Below are 21,779 nucleotides of genomic sequence, written 5' to 3' on the forward strand. Positions count from 1 at the left end.
CAGATAATAAAATTAGGCCGGAAAGGCCGGATACCGGATAGTTATCAGATATCTGATTCATCCATAGGGTAGGCATTTACAAATCAAATTTGTCATCGGCTGGGTTGAGTGATCATTTTACGCACTTAGTAAAATTCACATTTCTACCTATATACCTATATTCACGTATGACATTTTTTGATTCTGCACGTATATACTTGGATTGAATATCACATCGGTTTACTGTATAAAATAAAAGTATGGAGAAAACTAGCGTCATCTATTGTTGTACGGGTAAGGTTTTTATAAACTGGAAATCTTATCGTTGCGGAATTTTAACGGCCGCAACAAACTTGAATAAGAAACTATTACAACAGAGATGAAGAACATTTAATAGAAGGTAATATAAAAGTCTAGGCATCTACAGGGCTTATGACCTGTCAATGGCTGGTTTAAGTGGCCACTTTACACACTGTGTAACATTCACCATTCTGTCCATATTTGAATATCTATGTTCCTTCAATTCTTTCATTTGTTGATGTTTGTGAAGTAAAAGTGCGGAAACCTTTATTTATGCGGGTGAGATTTGTCTAATTGAATTATTTCACCTCACACTAGGCAACGCCTGAAAATGATTTTTTTTTCAATTTCTTTCAGACCAGGTGGATTTATCAACCATATTTTGAGTTTGTCTAAATTTTTGTAGACAAGAACTGGATTCAACTCCCTTGTGAGCTGTTTATATTAGCATATGTTATGTAAACAAAATATTGTTCAATAAGAAACGTTATTTTCGGGGGAGAACGAAGTATGATTGTGATGGTCATCATGATCCTCGGTGATAAGGGAAAGATGAAAAAAGAAGAAAACTACTATGTACACGGAGCCTTACTTATAAACCTAATATAAAGTCACGCCTAAGCAAAGTGGTAAAATAAGGTAATATCATCCTTATTCTACAAATAAAATTCAATTCAATAAAATAATTTGAAAATGGGGAAAATCCTCCATGTATCGAACTAAAATAGGGATTGAAATATTATAAAATATGGAAGGGTCCACAATCCTCTACCCCTCCCCTACCCATCCGCTTCCCCAGTCCGCTTCCGGCGCGTATCTTTGGTCAAATACGCTTTTATTCTCTATTTTTTTAAAAATTAGAACTTGCGATTTTCATTAAAATTCATTAGAATATTTTTAAAGGTACGTCATGAGAAATGTGCCTCCGAAGTATCGCGGCGTGGCCCTGAAAAACCACGTATACAATAATTTATTTGGATGTATTATAATAAATAGTTGGGGCTCGCCTCTCGCGTATAGCCCGCCCACCAGTTTACGCAAAACGCAGTACAAATTATAGGATGGTCATTCTGGATCTCGACTATTTCCACTTTGGCAACGGGAACAAAAACAGCTTGTAAAACTACATGTCGTCACACCAGGCGATGATCAATGTCTCTTGTAATTGCTTTGTGTATTTTGAATTCTACAATTTTATATTTACGCTCTACGTCATCTGGTTTGTGAGTCACTAAACCACAAATCCCTCCCACGCCTTTCACTACATGAATAAATTAAAAAATATTGGCGCAAACATTTGAATTATTACTTCCTAATAAAGGGTGCAGGATATAAAGGATGAATGTCAATTTTTATGCGTTTTAAACTAATAACGTGAACCGTCACATGACCTATATTTCTGTTTAATAAAATTTGACATCAAGGCTAATAAAGAGCGGAGAGTAACGCCGTGCACCTAACTTTGAACCTTACGTTTTAAAAATCTTTTCAGTGCAATGCTAATTTAGTATTTTCCATCTTTTTTGTTTTTAATTTGAAAATTTATTTATTAACCCTTACGGATTATAACATTCATTTTACAAAAAAAATTGTGGGCCATTTTTAACGAGTTGTAAATGACTCACTATTAGAAAATGGGAATCAAGTTGGGGTAGAATGGGATTCGAACCACGGACCTTTTGGCCGTGAGTCCGAGACCACGGGACCGCTATCCGATTCACCCGATTCACCCGATACACCGATTTTTCGAGAAGGGAATATAGAAGGCTCGGCATCTACAGGGCTAAGACAAGTCTTTTTGAACAGTTTCGGGAAAGGGGTGGGTGCCTTCATTGCCTACCCCTACAGAGAAATGGCGTGATGGTAGTAGTAGTACTAATAGTTTTGCATATGTTACGTCGTAATTTTATTTAAAATACCCTATTTTGATACCATAGACAACAAAGAGTACAGTGTAAAAATATTCCACACGATATTTGCTTTGATCAAAAACTTCAAACAAAAAATGTAAGAAAAAAGATGTTTCATGACGCAATAAATACGTGCGTGATGCAGAGTAGTGTTATTGTTTCATATTATATAAATGTTGGATCGAAATTGGCATAATTTCTTTATCTAGATATGTTTTGGAATAAACATAATATAATTTAATTAAATTTGTTACGGGCGTCGAAAAGTCATTCCACTTTTCCATCAGCGCCAACTGCTTCGTATAGTGACGTGCATCTGAAAATCGAGAAATAAAATTGTTTAGAAATCGAATTTTATTCATAAACGTAATTTATTTATTTTATTATTTTATTTTATTCAGAAAACATACAGTCATACACAATAAGTATTGAAAACATAATTTTTTTAACATAAAAAGACCAATTAAGTTTTCATAAATTATGCAAAAGATATAAACATTAAATGAGACAAAAAACATAAATAAATAAGAATTTCAAGTGAGAGAAGAATATTTAGGTAATAAAATAAAATAAATAAAAATACCGAATGTACACTCCGAGCTATCCACGCACACACATGAACGCGCATATAAAACATACACAAACATATACATTACATGCGGCACATATACATAGCATAAACCACGCAAGATGCACATTCAGCAACTATCCCAAATAATCGACCCCATGAAGAAATTTTCTGTACAAATGCAACGTGCAGTTAAAAATGTCTACATCAATACCGAGTCCGTTATAATTTCTACAGGTAATGTAATAATTTATTTGTTTGTGGGCGTTCTATTTCTTTTATCTCTTCGGGTAACTCTTTGTACAATTTTAAACCATTATACAAAGAGTTTTGAGACTCTTTACTCCTCATTGCATTGGTAATCTTATCTTTTTTTTATCTTTTTTAAGTTTCGTATGCGTAACATTGTTAGTTATATTCGGTTATAATTTGTAATTCATTTAACCCCATAATCTTTTTATGAATGTCAATTGCAAGCCAATTTCTTTATTAATTATTTTAACCCTTTTTTTAAAGTCGATCAACGGGCTTAGCGAGTCCTAAAAGATTGGCAATAATGATATACAATTAACCCAAACAATCTTAAAAACAACTGAACTTCCACATTATGTAAAACCTTATATTCAAATATAAGTTATAATTATTATTCTACCAAATCCCAAAAGGAACACCCCCACACTACCAGAAGTCAAACTAGAGGATGGGTCATGGGATCTACCGCAAACTCTGAATTCAGGAAAAGAAATTATAAGTTTCTGGGCCCCAAAATATTCTCTCAAAGTTACCCAAACATTGCAAAAACATGACCCGGATTACTGAACTGGTTACTGGGTTTAGGTAGAGAAAAATCAGAAAATTTACTCAAAAACATTCTGGTATAAATTAATATTGTAAAATAAATTATCTAGTAGGTAGTCATGTTATTGTTTATTTTGCATAAAAATGTCTGCCTTAAAACAGGTTGTACCTAGTTAGGCAGACTAGACATGATCCAGAGAAATTTATTACCCAAGTGTGTGTGTTGTAGATAAAGAAATTGTTATTTTTGTTAATAAACCATGATTATTAACGTAATTTTTTATTGAAATGTATGAACAATAACTTTGCAAAAGGCTCGTTAAGCTGTTTATAAATAATCTGCCCAACAAGTATGAAAAATGAACGATTTGAAAAAAACACCTGGTAAATGTTTGGTTTTCCGAAAAACGGCCACAGATTTGAGAGAAAATCTCTGAAAAACTTTAATCTAATTACGCAGTTTTTTGGATCCGAATGAATTTTAATAAAAATATGTATTTTTGTGAATGGATTTAATGATTTATAATACATAAAAAATTGATAATCGGTTATGCACATCGCTAGCGTCGTGTAACGTCATGGCATCATGCGACGTCACGTCAGATGGCTACGCGCCAGGGGGTCACGTGATCTACTTGGAGGCGGGAAATAAACACGACACAAAACGTTAGGAAATAAACATTTTGGAATATAGTTTGTCCAGAAGGAGTAAAAAATACAGTTCTGTGTGTGAAATAGAATCAAGAACATGGACGAGCGTTTAAGACTCGATGGCGAGAGCCAGAGTTTAGCCCGAGAGATCGGGTAAAAATCCTGAAAAAGGTAAGATAAGTCTACCTCGTAGTGTAGTGACTGGGGAGTTCGCCTAGCATGTTCGGCTCCTGTGCCACGATTATGAACGCTATCTTCATATGTATATATCGCGATGGTATGCTTAACTTCTGTACTATCTGTATCTTACCTCGGTATGTTCTACCTACTTGTCATATTGACATTATATGATCGAAATAAGTCAATGAATGACCGCAAACAAATAATCCGCGTTCCTTACATCTTTAACATTTAAAATAGTTCTCATTTATATTTTAAATAGGCTTTTGTGATAGAAAGTGCCCACTTGAAAGCGATTATAAACTCCAATAAATCCCTTTTCAAGCAAAAAAGCTCGCTTGAACATGATTTTTAAAAGACTTTTGACACTTGCCAAAATGATATGCTTAACGATCGTCTGTATTTATTTACCGGGGAACTTCAAAGCCGATACGCACACTCCGGAAGATAGTAAAACAGACGGTAAAAATATAATAACTCAATCTATTTTTTACATTGGTAACATTTTACGGCTAGATGCTCATGTATGTTAATAGGGCAGCATCTAGCTAGTCTAGCCACTCGTTACTGGAACTGACAGTTATGTCAGAATTTAATTCGACTTAAAATTGACTTATTTCGCTCTCATATTTTTAATAAGCTTTTAAGAAAAAAAGAGCCAACCTCAAAACGATTAAAAATGAAATAAAAATAAAAGAAAAAATTGCTCGGTGGAACAAAATTTTTGACACTGTTAATGCGTAGATAAAGGTATCGAGGGGTTCTAGACCCGTCGGTATAAACCGATGTACTTACATCAAAATTTGATGGGGGGGGGATTGGTAGTGCACCTTTGCAGTCGGTCGGGAGACTTTTATCTTCAACTATGACGTCATACTGAATCTATGTCATTTTAGAGCGTAGATATGTGTACCGTGACGTACCCTTCCCCTTGTTTTATATCGATGTACCAACCCAAAACTTCTTTAAGTTTTGGATTGGGTTGGGGGGGGGGGTCGGTAGTATATATTTGTAATCGCTAGAGCGAATTTATATTTATCTATCAACTGTACCGTCAAGGTGAAGGTATGATGCCTTTATCTTCCTATCATAATCGAGGCCCTGGGGTGCTATTGTGAACCACTCTCGCGGCACGAGAAAACAGTTTTTCTCGTGTATTTTGTAAACAAATACACGAGATAATACGGCCGCGAGAGCGTTTGTATTACCGACCCTGGCAAGTTCAACGTGAAATATTATTTTAAAAGAATTTTTAAACTGCAATATTTTATAGTTTCAGGACTGACAGCTCAAACGTAAGACTCATCAGTAATCACTTCTCCTTCATTGGTGTACTAAAGCAGCGCCCTATCCTCCACTGGGTGTAGAAAAGGGAATTGATGACGATGGTAATGTACCAAAATATACAGCGAAGTCCGAGATCAAGTCAATAAAACCACTTAGGGATGTCTAAAAGAGATTTTAAGTGAAAATTAAAATATGCGTATTGACAGCAAAGTGAGAAACCCATCTTGACATTAACGTACACGAGCGGACACCAGAAAAACAAAGACCTCGCTAAGAACATCAGAGATTAGGTTCCTCAGATCGATTACCGGAAATACTCTGCACGACCGGGTCAAAAATGACTTTATATGGGAAATGTGCGATATTGTAGATTTGAGTGCTCTGGAGCAGATTCCTTAGAAAATGTAGGACCATAATATAATGCTGTTATCATAGAATTAAGAATAGTCTAGAAATCGCATACGCACATAGCACAGAAGGCGACTAAACTACTCATAAATGAGTAGGTTTACGTTTTGACTCATTAATTTCTTTGTAGACGTCGCTCAGTACGCAATTCCTGATTTAAATTCAACAATGCCGTATTGTGTCCTTTTAAAATGTAGAAATACTGTATACTGTATATATAATCACATTTCATGGGTAATCAGCAAATGAATGTGTATGTAACAAATGCATGACTTAAAAATTGAATTATGAACATTTCGTTAGTGTTGCCAGGGTAGTAATTTTTTTACCCTACTTTGCTCATCTAATGAAAGTTGGATCTCGGATTAAACAACTCTATCATGGACATTTGACTGACATTATCTTTAAAACATCAAATTTTATTTACATGATATAAAAATATCCGTTTTATGTCAAATAAAATTTGTTTCATATTTTAAGTTTAAAGTTCATTAATTCAATTACTCTTATATAACGACTCATTACTTATCTACTCTGTTGTGTCAATCAATATTTTCGCGTGCACAATAAAATTTTAGAGAAATTAACAGATTGCTTTTTTTTAACCTTACATTTGTGTACCTGAGTACAAAATCACGAACTTTGATCTGATGAAAAATATGTGAGAAAACCAGAAAGACTCGTTTTCATAAAAAATCTCAAAAAGCTGGATGAATTCAATAAAAAAAAACCTTTAAAATATAATAAAAGTAAAATATAATACGGGGATTATATGATAAATGCTTTCGCCCACGATTGGAATACGACTGAATCAACGGACCAACGCGTGATCAGTGTTCCCCTTCCACTTAATTACCACCATTTTTGGGTTTGAAAACGCACTTTCATACAAAATTTATCTGTGTATAAGCTTAAAATAATAAAAAATATATTTAAAAAAAACTTTTTTTTTTAAATAAAAAAAATAAAATATTTGCGTTCTTATGATTTTCCTAAATATTTAATTTTGTGGGCCATTTTCAACGAGTTGTAAATAACTCATGAGAAAATGGGAATCGAGTTGGGGTAGAGTGGGATTCGAACCACAGACCTTAAGTCCGTGAGTCCAAGACACTAGCCACAGGACCACAACCCGATCTTTACTTTACTTTACTTTACATTTTTTTACTTTTTATCGTGAATTCTAAATTTGGTTCCACAGTGCGGCGGGCACCTGGAAGACCCCCTAGGCGATGCGATGGAAGGATAGTTAGGCCTTACCACCGGAGACGAAGTAGTCTGAGAAGAACAGATCGTCAGATCTACGAGAAAACGAAGAAGAATAATAATTTTATTTAAATATAAAAACAGGAAAATCCATGGCTCTAAAAGTATTAATTTATGTTAAAGACAAAATAGAATTTTCCTTGTTTTATCTTCTTCTTATAAATATAAAAATGAATAGTTTTTATTAATCTCGCAAAACTCAAAAACGGCTTGACTGATTTACGTTCGGTTTTTTGCAAAATAATATATTTTACGTTTTCAAGGTAACATAATACAATAACATCCTCAATGTTGACTGGAAAAAAATTGGAAGCATATATAAATTTTTAATCGATTTTCCAGGGTTGCATTCGACTAAAAAGCAAATATTGAAAAATTTGCAGAATAATAAAAAGTTGGTATTTTAACATTTAAAAAGATTAATTATTTTTAATGGATACTAAATTGATTAATTTCCTTACAATATCTTAATTTCTATATATTAACTTATTTTGAATGGATTTTTAGTAATGCTTAAATAATTGAACTTATATTTGATACACACAGAATGCACCGCTGTTGATAAATAGAGCAGAGTTTGAAATTTGCAAAAATAATTCTGTATTTGAAAATGGATTATTTTATGTTTTGGAATTCAACCATGAACAAGTACCTAGGTACCTAATTAAATTCTATCTTTGAATATTATTAATTTTTAGTTTTGGAACTCAATCATAAACAAGTACGTAGGTACCTACTTATCAATGTAAAGTCTTTTTCTTTTTATCCGAACAATTTTTGCACACTTTCACGACACAATCAGGCATCTTACAAGCGCGCTCTGGCTTTTCATTATTAACACGTATTCTCGTATTTTCTCCCTGGATTATGGCACTAGAGCAGTGATTTATGCACAATTTCGATTTGAGTACGACGAAGACTCTTAACCAATCACATGAGGAGATAAAACGAATAACTAACCTTTTTACGAATATAAAAATAGCTCAAAAAAGACCAAAATAAATAACTTTCGGGCAAGCCAACGTTCTGGCAGGACAACTCGTCTCTCGAGTCCGCTAGTTTTAAATAAATAACAATGATAAATGATCATTATGAGCATGTTAGATTATCTGACAATAACAAAATTCTTAAGTTTCGTAAATCCCCGAATCGACAGTTCTTCAGGACAACTCTGGCAGGACAACTCGTCTCTCGAGTCCGCTAGTTTTAAATAAATAACAATGATAAATGATCATTATGAGCATGTTAGATTATCTGACAATAACAAAATTCTTAAGTTTCGTAAATCCCCGAATCGACAGTTCTTGGTGGAATTTCATTTAAAGTCAAACTTTTACATACTTTAGCATAGGTTTTCTCGAGGTGCCTAGATTACAGCTGCGCTACCCCAGCGGGCTTAGGCCATACCGTCTAAGATAATAATCTTCCCCGTGATGTAAGAATAAAGCAGTAGGTATTGATTTTATGGCGAGTTCCACTAGGACCGAGTTATATAACACGGTCATACTGGGCTTGCATAACAGTTTACTCAAATATAGCATACCACACACCACACGGGCCTCCGGAGACGTGAGTCGTGCCTGGGGCCCGATTACAATCGGAAGTTAACAGAGTTATCTTCGACTATCTATAAAGAAAAACCGATACTTGTGTACAACAATGAGTATATTTGCATGAACATTTAAATAATCTTCATCGGTCACCTATAATAAAATAAGTTTAAAAGAAAAAAATGTGTGCATATTCTGCTTTTCATGCAGAAAACTTAATTTTACTTTGTAAATACAAGCAAAGTTAAATGTTAACTTCCCATTGTAATCTAGATGAATATACATTATTAATTAAGGATTGCTCACGTACAACTTAAATTAACCACCTTGCCTCACATTTAGCCATTGGTTTTTCTTATAGCAATAATCATCCCATGCGTTAAATTATTTTAGTACCTGGGCTCCGATTACAGTAGCAAGTTAACATTTATCTTCAATTTTATCAGCAAAATAAAATTAAGTTTTCTGTATGAAAAGCAGAATATGCATAGATTTTTTTTTCTAAACATTTTCAATTATACCGACGAAAACACTTTAAATGTTCAAGCAAATATACTCATTTTCGTACACAAATATCGGTTTTTCTTTATACAGTTTTAGATAACTCTGTTAACTTCCCATTGTAATCAGGGCCCTGGGTACGTATTCTGACGGGAAGTTAAATTTATTTTCAATTTTATCAACAAAGCAAAATTAAGTTTTTTGTATGAAAAATATAATAAGTTTACTTTTTTTTTTCATACATTTTAAATTCCTGTCACCGACGAAGATACTTTGAATTTTCATACGAATATACACACTTTTGTACATGAATATCGATATTAGTTTATACCGTCTTAGTATATACCGATGAATATACCCATTCATAATCGCGGCCCTGGAGCCTCATGCTGGACTCATTCGTTTTTAGAATCGTATGCGAGTTCCGTAATTCGACGAGTGATAGCATTCTTGAACCACCCATACGAATGCAGTCGATCGCAAACCAATCGACTTTATCTCGAGTGCCCCAAAGAACTCGAATGCGACATCGTAACTTAAGCTGTCAAACTTCTTTCTTGTAAAACGCTCAGCATTCATGTTTCAATGACAAGTCGATATTTTTTTTGTATTTCAACTGAAAATTTACAACACTGATCAAAGGCAAATAAAAATGATCAATGTTGCAGTGTCTCAGTAAAACATTTTTAAAATTTGTTTTCATAATATTTCGAACAAAAAATATTCAACCGAAGAAGTCTGACAACAAACAATAAAATTTTACGTGTGACAGGAGAGCCATAAATAAATACGGATGTGTTAGTGTTGCCACATTCTCATTCGTCTTTGTTATTAAATTGTCAGAGGGTTTTCAAGAATAGCATTGTGACAAAGCATTCGAGATGCCTAATCGACTATTGTCGAGTGGGTGACAAAATGTCACATCTTTCCAGCATAAAACCCCTGGTCAGTATTCTAATGGGAAGATAAAATTTATCTTTAATTTTATCTACAAAATAAAAATTAGTTTTCCGTATAAAAAATAGAACGTGTTTACATTTTTTTCCTAAACTTGTTCAATTACAGGTTACCGACGAAGATATATTGAATTTTTATACAAATATTCACATTTTCGTACATAAATATCGATGTTAGTTTATACTGTCTCGATATGTACAGATGAAAAAGGCGTTCATAATCGTAACGCTGGTAGGCTTTGTATTGCCATTTGTACACTTTTGGCAATTCCTCTGCTTTTTACTGTAATTAAGCTCTGGGAATCTTTCCCTTCAGGGAGGGTTACCTTTCTTTTTTTCCTTCAATCCACCAGTGCTTAAAACCTTCTTGGGTTATCCCCGATCACTGGACTACGCAGTTTTTTATCAGGTCATGGTAAATTTATTGACAAATTATTTGATTTCAATATCGTTGATTCCCCTTCGTCCTGCTGCGGATATCATAATCAATCTTCTGAACACATTCTGTGATCTTGTCCCTTTCCCCCTCTCTATGATTACCGAATGGAGTTTCTCGCTACTATCCGTGGCTCTGTTATAGGTCCTCTCGGATATACAGATCTGATGGGTTCCAAAAATAATTTCAAGGATTTTAAAAAGTTTTGTAATCATTTCGGCGAATTGATCATGTCCAATCAATGTAATCCCAATCAGTAAAAAATTCACTTCCTTCTTTTTCTTAATCCAATGAAATGCACATTACGTACTTCTGGATTTCCTTCTTTCAGCACAAAGCTGTTAAGGCTACCAGACTAAGGGACTTTCGGGCAGCTTTTCTCGTTCGGCAACGAGCACTTGTTCCGTGTATGTGGGCACCGCCAAGGAGACTTATGCCCGTATGCAAAGACAAAACTTAAGGTGAGGAAAGTACATTCTAATTTAAAATGCACAGAATAACCCGAAGGTGAAGACAATAGAATGTACTTTCCTCACCTTAAGTTTTGTCTCTGCATACGGGTATTATATACTCAGTTGCAATGTGCGCTATGTGGTGGACAAGCTGTAACTAAACTCAAGACACATGGCAGACTAATAAAACTTGTGTAATCAATTCAATTGATAGGTACCTCCTTAAGATCTTAATGGGGAATCATTTTAAATCATGTATTGTATTACCATAGCTCTAATTTTTTTGTGTTTATTGAAATTACGCCACCCGTGACGTCACGAGTTTAAGTCAGCAAGTTTTCCTGAAAGTTTAAAGAAAACCCCGTACCTGTCAAAACACGCTAATCGTTGCAAAACGTGGCTACCAGGACGCTGGAAATCTATCACAACATAACGCTATAATTGATTTCACGTAAAACTGTGATGTTCAAAGTAGTTTAAAACATTTTTATTAATATTTTTATACAATTAAGAGAAAATTCGCTCCACAATTTAATGCTCTAATTTTGACCGCGTATAAAAAATTTAAATTTTTTAATTTGTACAATTTTACTCCATCAAAACTTTTTTTTTATTAAGTTTTTATATCAAATTTCCTGTAGCACTGAACTTCCCTATTATGAACTATGGAAAAATTGTATTCATTTAATAAAATATAAAGAAACATACTTAAAAAATATATAAAAAAATCTCTCAGACGAACGGTAGCAATTCATTTTTTAAATACTTTTGTTAAAATGTTGTTAAAGATTTTCACATTTTTATTACTTTTTTAAGCGTGTTAAATATTCTTAATATTTAAAATTATGTACATTTATAGTTTATGCTCATTGAACGCGAGTCTTAATTTTTTACGTCTAAATATTATTTCAGGGAGTAAAAGTCGTTAAGATTCTTGTTAAAAAATAATGTAAAAAAAACGCTAAATCGCAAAATAAAAATGAAATAAGTGCTCGTGTTGTATTTTAACTAGATAAAGGGAGTAACTAGAAGTAAACATATTTTTTTATTTAATAATTGCTTATTTTGAATATTTGTATAAACCACTTATCGACTTTTCTGTGTCTACCGGTTTCGTCAGGACACTAATCGCACTAACACACATATCCCACTATAAAACCGACCCACGTGCTGATAGGACGCATGCTACTAGAAGCTAACACCAACTTGCATTGAGTATAATAAAAACATCTTGTGAGAGCATAGTTGAAAAGCGGGAGGGGAGGAAGGAAGGTGTGCGAATTTACTAGGCACAGGGTGGCCAGTACAGAGGAACATCGTTTAATGGGGTATATTTATTATTATATTATCTTTTTCTATCTTCTTCTTCTATCTTCTTCTTCTATATTTATAAAAGGTAATGTTTGGATGGTTGTCCTCGATGGACTGAATCTGACCAGACCGATTTGCGTGCGGTTTTCAGATAAATGTACATCTTTGCCACGAGAAGGTTTAAAGCTCATAAAATCTTTAATTTATTAAGAACAAAAAAGTTAGGAGCGTAAATGTTTTTTTTATCCATCACCAGGGCTGCATTCGCCGAGAATGCGTATACCATAGAATTAAGAATAGTCCGTGATGCCGTCGCGTAATGTTAAACGATGGGAAAAAATATAATTATAACACAAATGTAAGGTTAAAAAAAAGCAATCTGTTAATTTCTCTAAAATTTTATTGTGAACGCGGAAATAGTGATTGACACAACAGAGTAAATAAGTAAAGGGTCATTTAATAAGAGTAATTGAATTAATGAACTTTAAACTTGAAATATAAAACAAATTTTATTTTACATAAAACGGATATTTTTATATCATGTTAAATAATATTTGATGCTTTAAAGAAGATGTCGGTCAAATGTCTACGATAGAGTTGTTTAATCCGAGATTCAATTTTCATTAGTTCTCTCATTAGATGAGCAAAGTAGGGTAAAAAAATTTACTACCCTGGCATCACTAACGAAATGTTTATTTTGTTTCTTCGACAATCTGACAGATGGAAAAATAATTAAATATTTAAGTAATGCATTTATTACATATACATTCATTTGCTAATTACACATGAAATGTGATTGCATCCTGTTTCTTTAAGATCTTATAAGTATTTCTACACTTTAAAAAGATATAACACGGCATAGTTAAATTCTAATCAGGAGTTGCGTACTGAGCGACGTCCACAAAGAAACTAATAGGTCAAAACGTAAACCTACTCATTTATGAGTAGTTTAGTCGCCTTCCGTTTGATGTGCGTATGCGGTTTCTGGACTATTCATAATTCTATGGCGTGTACAAAAATATTATGGAAGTAATTTTTTTGTGTACAAAAAAGTTTGTTTTTGAATGATTACAAACAACATTCTTTTTTTTATGGACGCCAATCAGTTTATTTCATTAAATTCCTTATATTTTCTACCCATTTATTTATTTTTACTTTATTTATGGTTATACTAAAATACGAATATCGTAATATCAACTGACATTCAATACATTTTTGAAAATCATATTCCCGACTAAAGTGCATCCCTAAGCAAAGTTTGACATTTGCGAAAAGACTTCTTTATTTGAAAATAATTGATTGAAGTACTTGTTTTATGGATTTCAAACATAAAACAAGTACTTAGATACCTACTTAAATTAATTATTAGAATATCTATGTTTTTTAGATTTGGAATTCAATCATAAACAAGTACCTACTTACCAATGAAAAGTTACAACATCTTTTTTACGTTTATCCAAACGGTTTTCAATAAAGATTTTTCAGTAAAATTTTGTAAGTATACTTAATTATGTTTAATGTTAAGAGGGAGCGCGATCCGACTTTTCTTCATACAAGTGTATTCACGTATTTTCTCTCTGAATAAGTTTTAAACTTTTAACTCCTGTATGTACTATATGTATTTAAAGTCATGAATAAAATTGACAGAGGGATTTGTGAATTCAGAGAAACTGTTATTGTAGACACCTCGTATGTGTTTTTTAACAGGAATATTGATGTTCTTTCAATATGAACCAAAGGACAAAAAATGCATTTAGTTAGAAACTCCCGAGTTATTTAATAAGCTATTTTAATCTTTATTATTTACTACTTATTTGCTTAACGTGCCCGGTTAGATCCTGCCACTCCAATATACGGCGACGGATATCGCCTTGTCATTTGCCACAATTAGGTCCCCAGAAGTGCAGCCTTTTCTCATGAGCGGCCATGTCAGAAGGTGACTGTCGTCCTGGGTTGCGCCGCAATCACATATATCATCACCAAAGAAGCACCACCTTTGGAGATTTGTTTTTACTTCGTGTAACACCCACCCGTAGTTTGTTGAGGGTCATCCATAAGGAGTAGTGTAGGTGTTCACCTCCTTAGATACCCTCATGTGGACCCATCCACGGTCTCGCTCCAAGATCCTGTTACCACAGTTCCTATTTCCGCGGTTGTGAGGTTTCAATAGGGGAGGTGGCTATGATGAAACTGTTTTTAGATCTCAGACGCGAAGCCGTTGGTTGGTGGTAGGGTATAATTTACTGACAATTTACCAATATTATTATGTGTCTTTAAGGCAGGTTAGCAATTATTTGGATACATTATATAGACAGAGAGAGACGGGTACGCACGTCTCAAAACCGGAAGGGTCAGAGGAGAACAGTCTAACAAAAAAGTTTTATTTAATTTTAGAAAAATCTATTTTTATTTCACGAACACTTTTCTTATAGTAAATCAATAGTTCGTGTCGTTTGACTTCACTAACAATGAAAATAGAAAACGTGCTCGTGAATTATTATACAACGGATTATGTGAAGTGCCTTAATTGTTACACTGTAGTCCAGATCTGGGGAGTACCAGAGGGTATTAAAATGATTTTCCTTACATTTGAAAAAAGTTAGATTAGAAAGTTTGATCAGCAAGCTTGTTTGATTTATACAGATTACAAACAAAATATTAAAAGGGAAACACATTGACTTACCAATAATTAACTATTTCAGAATAGCCACGAAATAACTTTTTTTAAATCACTACAAAAGCAATGTTTCGCAAATACACAAATACTGTTATCAAATTAGTTCTGTATTAAGCTGGCGGATTTTGAATTCTCATGGGCTGTAAAAAAAAATGTTGCAATAAAGACAAATAAAGGACTGTTATTAGTGTACCCCGTGCAGCGTTGCCAACCCTATACCGATTTTTCGGTAGATACCGTTTAGAAGTTAACATTGAAATTCTAGTGATTTTTAAACATCTCCACGTACAGTAAAAGTATGATATAGAAGTGGTTTTGTGTATGAAATTTTTAACCGTCGATATTTTTTTAACAACACCTGTTACTACCCTCCCCCCCCCCCCCGGTTATGGGTTTTGGATGGAAATGTACCGATATATTTTTTTTTAATCTACCGATTTTTTCTTTATGGAGATTGGCAACGCTGACCCCATGTTACAGTGTTCCCCATCTGACCCTACCATAGAAAAGTCGGTAGGTGGTTATTTACCAACATTTATTGAAATGTTTGACTACAAAGTTACTGCTTTAAATATCAATAAAGTTTTATGTACTTGACAGCATTCTAATAGTATTCTTTCATAAAAAAAAAAAATACTTTGTCTAATTTCATAAGTTCTTTATTTGAGAAGTAAAACTGTTGTATACATATCGTGCGTTCTGTAATTTGATTGAATGAATATACCTATGAGTACAATGTAGCAAACTGTAAGCGCAAATTGAAAGGTGCGCATCACAAATCAATTTAATTATAATGCCTATTATACCTAACAATTATTATCTGCCATGAAAATTTTCACGCACCATAATCTGACACTACTTGAATTTAGAATCCCCTTACACCTACAACGGATCGATGTGCGCAGAAAACTCGCGCAGTTCTAAACCCTCATACGCAAAACTCTACTATATTACTACAATGCGGAAAGCCTATTATCGTGTACCATGACAACGCGACCCTAGAGAAATTCTCTCACACAACTTTGACCACTGCCGTAATGACTTCAGAGGGCATTATCGCTTGCACAGGATTTGATTGACGAGCATCCGTACAAATTTAGTACGTCAGTTACCAACGTGAAATGAGGTGCGCTTATTTTCAGCGACTTCGAGCAGAAAAGTAGCTTTTATTATAAGCGAATTGTTAAGATTTAACTGTCAAATAATTGGTATTGTTGTGCAGTGTCTCCTGCATCTGAATTACCTGCTTTATTCTGTATGTTTATATGGAACAGCCACCATGTTTTGTGTTTGAAGGGTCCTCGGAGCGCGTCGGACATATTTTTGGCGGTTCTTTTTAATGTTGTCCGTTTTGTGAACAAAAGTGATCTGCATCGACGAAAATTCGGATAATTTTACGGTTTTGTTTGCTATTTTTGTGAGTAAAGTTTTCGCGAGGTGTGTCCGTACTTTAGGCGAGAAAGAAACACTTGTCAACCGATGGGTTCCTCGGAATATTGAATTATTGTGGAAACTGAGCGAGGGGAATTTCTGTGTGAAAAAGCTGGAAAATACATCTTCAAGGAAGGTAAAATAAACACTTTCACATAATTTACTTGACATCTCATCATTCAATGCGTATTTTCTATTATTTTTCTGGAACATTATGTTTATATTTCCTCACAAGTTATCCTTTAAAGTGCCTCAAATCTTAAAATAAACAAAACATTATTTCATATGAAAATCGCTTTAAAATTAGAATATTTGTATAAAATTTTAAAATATGATAGCTTCAAGTGACGCAATATTAAATACAAATAATTAATTTATCATGTTTATGGGCACTTCTCAAATGGGGTTTCCAAATATGTGACCGAATATTGTCTCCAATGGTGATACAAAAAATCCAAATGTTTAAAGGTTATTATTAAATAATTAGCCTAGTTTTAGGCCATACAATTTCTAGGCTTATCAGTTTTCAGGTTATCCCGAAAAAGACACCCAAAATGTCACTACCATGCTAATATGCTTATATCTTATATGTTAAATGATATTATATATAAACTTATATAATAAATAAAATTAAATATACGAAATATCTGCTTCCTGTTATTTTTTAAGCACATAGGAGTCCGATTGAATAAAATATGAGTTTACAATTTACTAATTTAAAAAACAGAGGTGATACAAGTTCTGTGTCAGTCTGATACGTCACAAGCGTGGATGTCATTTTCCGCTATTTTTCACATCCTTTGGTGACACATTTTTAAATGTCGAAACTGTATATACGCCATAGGCACACAAAGGAGTCAAATATCAACAAAACAAATGTCAAACTCTATTCATGATCAGGTGATTAGATTGAAAGATATTTTTTTTAATCGGAGAATTTTCGACCAATCTCAGTCACATCTCTGTAGGTGTTTTTTGAAGTTATGGTACCTAGAACTGTAGCTGTTGAAATTATCATGTAACTATAGCTTGAACTGAATTTTTAACATGACTTATTTGTCATGACAATACTATTTAGGAAGTTAGGTTTATAGAGAAAAATGTCACCCCTATGGGTCAATGTTAATATTATTTCAATTTCGTGGATTTGCATGGTACCATGCACCCATACTGCCCCGCTAAGGCTAAAAGTCGTCTCACCTCTGATCTGTGAGTCCGCAACACTAGCCACGGGACCACAACCCGCTTCAAATAACAATTTTAAAAAAATAAATTTAAAAAATATTTTTAATTATATTATATTCAAAATAATGTACAAAAGTAAACAAAATCTAGATCGCGCCAAACTAATAATAAATAAAAGTTTATCGGCGCGTTTCAATACAATTTTTTTTATTTATCACAAAATATCGAATAAACACAAAAAAACGAACAAACCACTGTAAAAATTAAACATAAATATATTTGGACTGGATAAACACAACTTTACACCTTGAAGTTTTGATTCTTGATGAGGAAATCCTTTAATCATTTGCTTCTTTGCTGCAAACTGGTAGAGTTCTTTACCTCGGCAGGAAGATTATTAAATAGCTTTAATACAATATATTCTGTCGTCCTGCTTCCATAGAAGATTTGTGCTCTAGACTCTACCAGTTTAGTGGCTGTTATCGATCTTGTTCCATGTTGGTGACTGAGCAGGGTTTTTTCCTCATCAAAATGCTTTATTATTAGCTTAAAGTGGTAAAGTTGCTTCACCGGAAATACCCCACAATGCTTAAATAAAATTGTGTCATCTTCTTTGCAAATCTTTTTGATTTCTTCATTTTCAATCATTATCTTGAGAAGTCTTCTCTGGAGATTATAAATTCTATCAACGTATGACTTGCGAGTTTCTCCCCAAGACAGAATTCCGTATGATATAATTGATTCTGCAAGACTTATGTAAACTAACTTAAGTAATTTACAAGGTTTGAATTGAGTTGTGGTCCCGTGGCCAGTGTCGCCGACTCGTGTATCAAAGGTTCAATGTTCGAACCTAAGTGAATTATTTACAATTCGTATAAAATAGCCCCCAAAATTTAAATGTATTTGGGTAAATCATAAGACCGCAAATGTTTATTTTTTTATAAATCATTTTATTTTCTAGTTTATTGCTTTTTTTCTGCAGCAAATAGGGAAATATCACATACTACGAATACCGATAAAAATATACGAAATGGATTTAGAATAATCAATTGTATTTTTGAAATCAATATGGATATTGTGGAGAAATGTTTTCATACATAAATTTAAAAAAGTACTTTAAAAAATTACGTCGCCAGAAAAACGCAACATGTTTGGCCTTGACAGTTGTGACGTCAAGATTCGTGACAATGTTCTTAACAAATTTGAATGGTTAGGAACAAATAAACATGAATCGTGATGTATTATGGGCCTGGCCAATGGAATGACCGTTTTTGCGGAAATTCGAAATTACAAATTGAAAAGTATTTTTATGCTACTAATTACTAGCAAAACATTTTTTTTACTGGACAGTATTTCATTGACCTTTATAACTTTAAAAATATTTAAAAAACCCTATATTTCCCCATTGTTCAATCAAAACATTTTTATTTTCTATCCGTTTTTTATACATAAGTGTTCCTGTCTTTGTTAATAGTATATACAATATTAAATACTTACATAAAACAGGCTTCGAAACTTTTCAATTAGTTTAATGGAAAATGGGTGTTAAAGTTCTTATTGGTATGTAAGCTCGTCTAAATTACGTTGGTGTGTTTGTATTGGATTGTATTAGGTAATAAAATGAGTTATTTCATAAAAGGCTCGGTATTTCCCGACTCCCTTAGTTATCGACTATTTTTCTTAACCCTTAAAAGACCGTGCTAAAAAAATACCTTTGGAGACGACGCCGACGCCGACGCGCGACGGTCGGTGGCATAACGTGTGACGTCATGTTACATCAATCCTGTAACATGGCATTTGAATTTGAAACTCCTAGATGATTTTCCGAATGTTTGAGTTTACTGTTTACCATATTGATGAGCCATATATTTTGTTTTTTTTTTTAAATGTTATGTTTCTGATCCTACATAATATTTGTGACGATATACTCATGTGTCTGTGTCAACTAATTGCTCGTCCCAACTCAACACAGGACACAGGACTGTTAGTCCCATGGAGTTTGGACTTATGTATCAAATAATGAGTAATAAACAACCTTTAATTAAATAAATAAATAAAATTACACTCGTTTACACATACTTGATCTTATTAAGGCTTTTTAGGTTGTGACCGTATTAAGCCGTAATTATATATTTTTTAAATACATAGTAAAATTAATGAAATTTTAATAACATGTGATGCAAAGAATAACAAAGTATGAATTATAAAATTCCAAAGAAGTTAGCTTAAAAAAAATATAAATAAATTATACAAATATAGTTACATGCATAACCAAATGAAAATCATAGTATCATTGAAATTAATAGAAAATAATACAAAAACATAATTGTAATGATAATAAAGGGCTTCAGCCCTACGGGAAATTGGATTAAAAAAATGATTTCTTGCGCGCGGTAAAAATTAGAGCATTAAATTGTAGCGCAAAGTTTCTTGAAAATGTAAGAAAAAAAAAAGAAAAAAAAACGCACTACTTTGAACGACATCACTGGTTCATATGAACCAATCAATGATATGAGAGCTGTGAAGAATATCTGGTTTTCTTACCGTAAACGAACGAGAAGATCCTCTGACGTCACACGCGTAGTTATTTCAGAAATACAAAACTTAAAAAATCATAGCGCTGATAATACGATACATATATACATTTTTTTAATTGACTTAGTTTAATAGCATGTTAACAAATAATTTATTTTTATTTAAAAAAAAACATCCTCATTGCACTTAATTCATTAATATTTCGGTAAATGAGTACTATAATTATTACCACGATTTTTTTGTAATTTAAAGGTAAACCTTGACACATTAATGTTAAGCAAACATTAGTCCAGAGCTTACTTCTTTCACTTCTTGATTATGTAGATGTATGTTATCCAGATGCTAACTCTGAATTGCTTGATAAGTTAGAACGATTGCAGAATGTTTGTATAAGTTGTATCTTTAATCTTCGCAAATTCGACAACTTAACCGAATATTGCACGCAACTAACTGGCTCAGTATCAGGCATAGAAGAAACATTCACATTCTATCACTTCTTCACAATATTGGAAATAATCCCACTTCGCCTGTTTATCTAAGAGAGCTCTTCCAACCTCTATCACAACTTGGACTATCTCTTCGTTTTAGTAACGAGAGAGCCCCTTTAATACCCCTTTACCGCTCGAATTTTCTTGCCTCCTCTTTTACAGTAATAGCTGCTCGATTGTGGAATAATCTATCCACTAATGTAAGAGACGCCTGTTCTTTATTTACATTTAAATCATGATTAAAATGTCACTATCTAAATATTTAAATTGTTCCTTTCTCTTTCTTCTTCCCTTCCCATCTCCTCTTCTCTCTTCATAGTATATTAATTATTTTATTTCGTTCATTTTTGTTTTTAATTTTGCATACAATTTTAAGTTTCGGTATAATTCCTTAGAATATGTCCATTTTTATATATATAATCCCTCTGTACGTGTGATGTCACTGAACTCTTCCTAAACGGCTTAACCGATTTACGTGCGATTTTCAGAGAAATGTAGATCTTTGCGCTGTGCCTGTTCGTAGATATTAAAATCTTCAATCTAAGATGTAAAAAAGAAGTAAAGAGCTTACATGTTTTATTCATCGATCTACCAGGGTTGCTTTCGAGGAGGATGCATTTACAAAAAAATGGAAAGATGTTGTTTTTTTGTGTATACAAAAGTTTGTTCTGGAATGTTTACAAACAGAATTTGTTTTTTGTGAATCTCAATCATCTTACATTTCTTATAATTTCCACCCATTTATTTCTTTTTAATGGATTTTTGGTAACAAATATCTAAATTTAGTAAATGGGGTCTAGAATTTCAACCGTCCATGGGCTCAGTAGCTGCAAGACTTGTTGTTATCTAACTTCTAATTTTATAAATTTGCTTTTTATTTCGTTTTTAAAATATCACTTAAACTCTAAAC

At 33.1% G+C, this 21,779-nt stretch overlaps 1 long non-coding RNA gene across 1 annotated transcript; it reads left to right on the plus strand.

Annotated features, from left to right (window-relative positions):
- The first annotated feature begins 4,272 nt into the window (after nucleotides 1-4,272).
- On the plus strand, nucleotides 4,273-6,668 carry LOC148278168 (uncharacterized). Its single transcript, XR_015823260.1, has 2 exons — nucleotides 4,273-4,377; nucleotides 5,660-6,668. It is a non-coding gene; the product is annotated as an uncharacterized LOC148278168 (long non-coding RNA).
- The last annotated feature ends 15,111 nt before the right edge of the window (nucleotides 6,669-21,779 follow it).

This window comes from Micrasema longulum, unplaced genomic scaffold (genome assembly GCF_059751315.1).
Source record: "Micrasema longulum isolate JH-2025_06_02 unplaced genomic scaffold, ASM5975131v1 h1tg000921l, whole genome shotgun sequence".
NCBI classification, from domain to species: Eukaryota; Metazoa; Arthropoda; class Insecta; order Trichoptera; family Brachycentridae; genus Micrasema; species Micrasema longulum.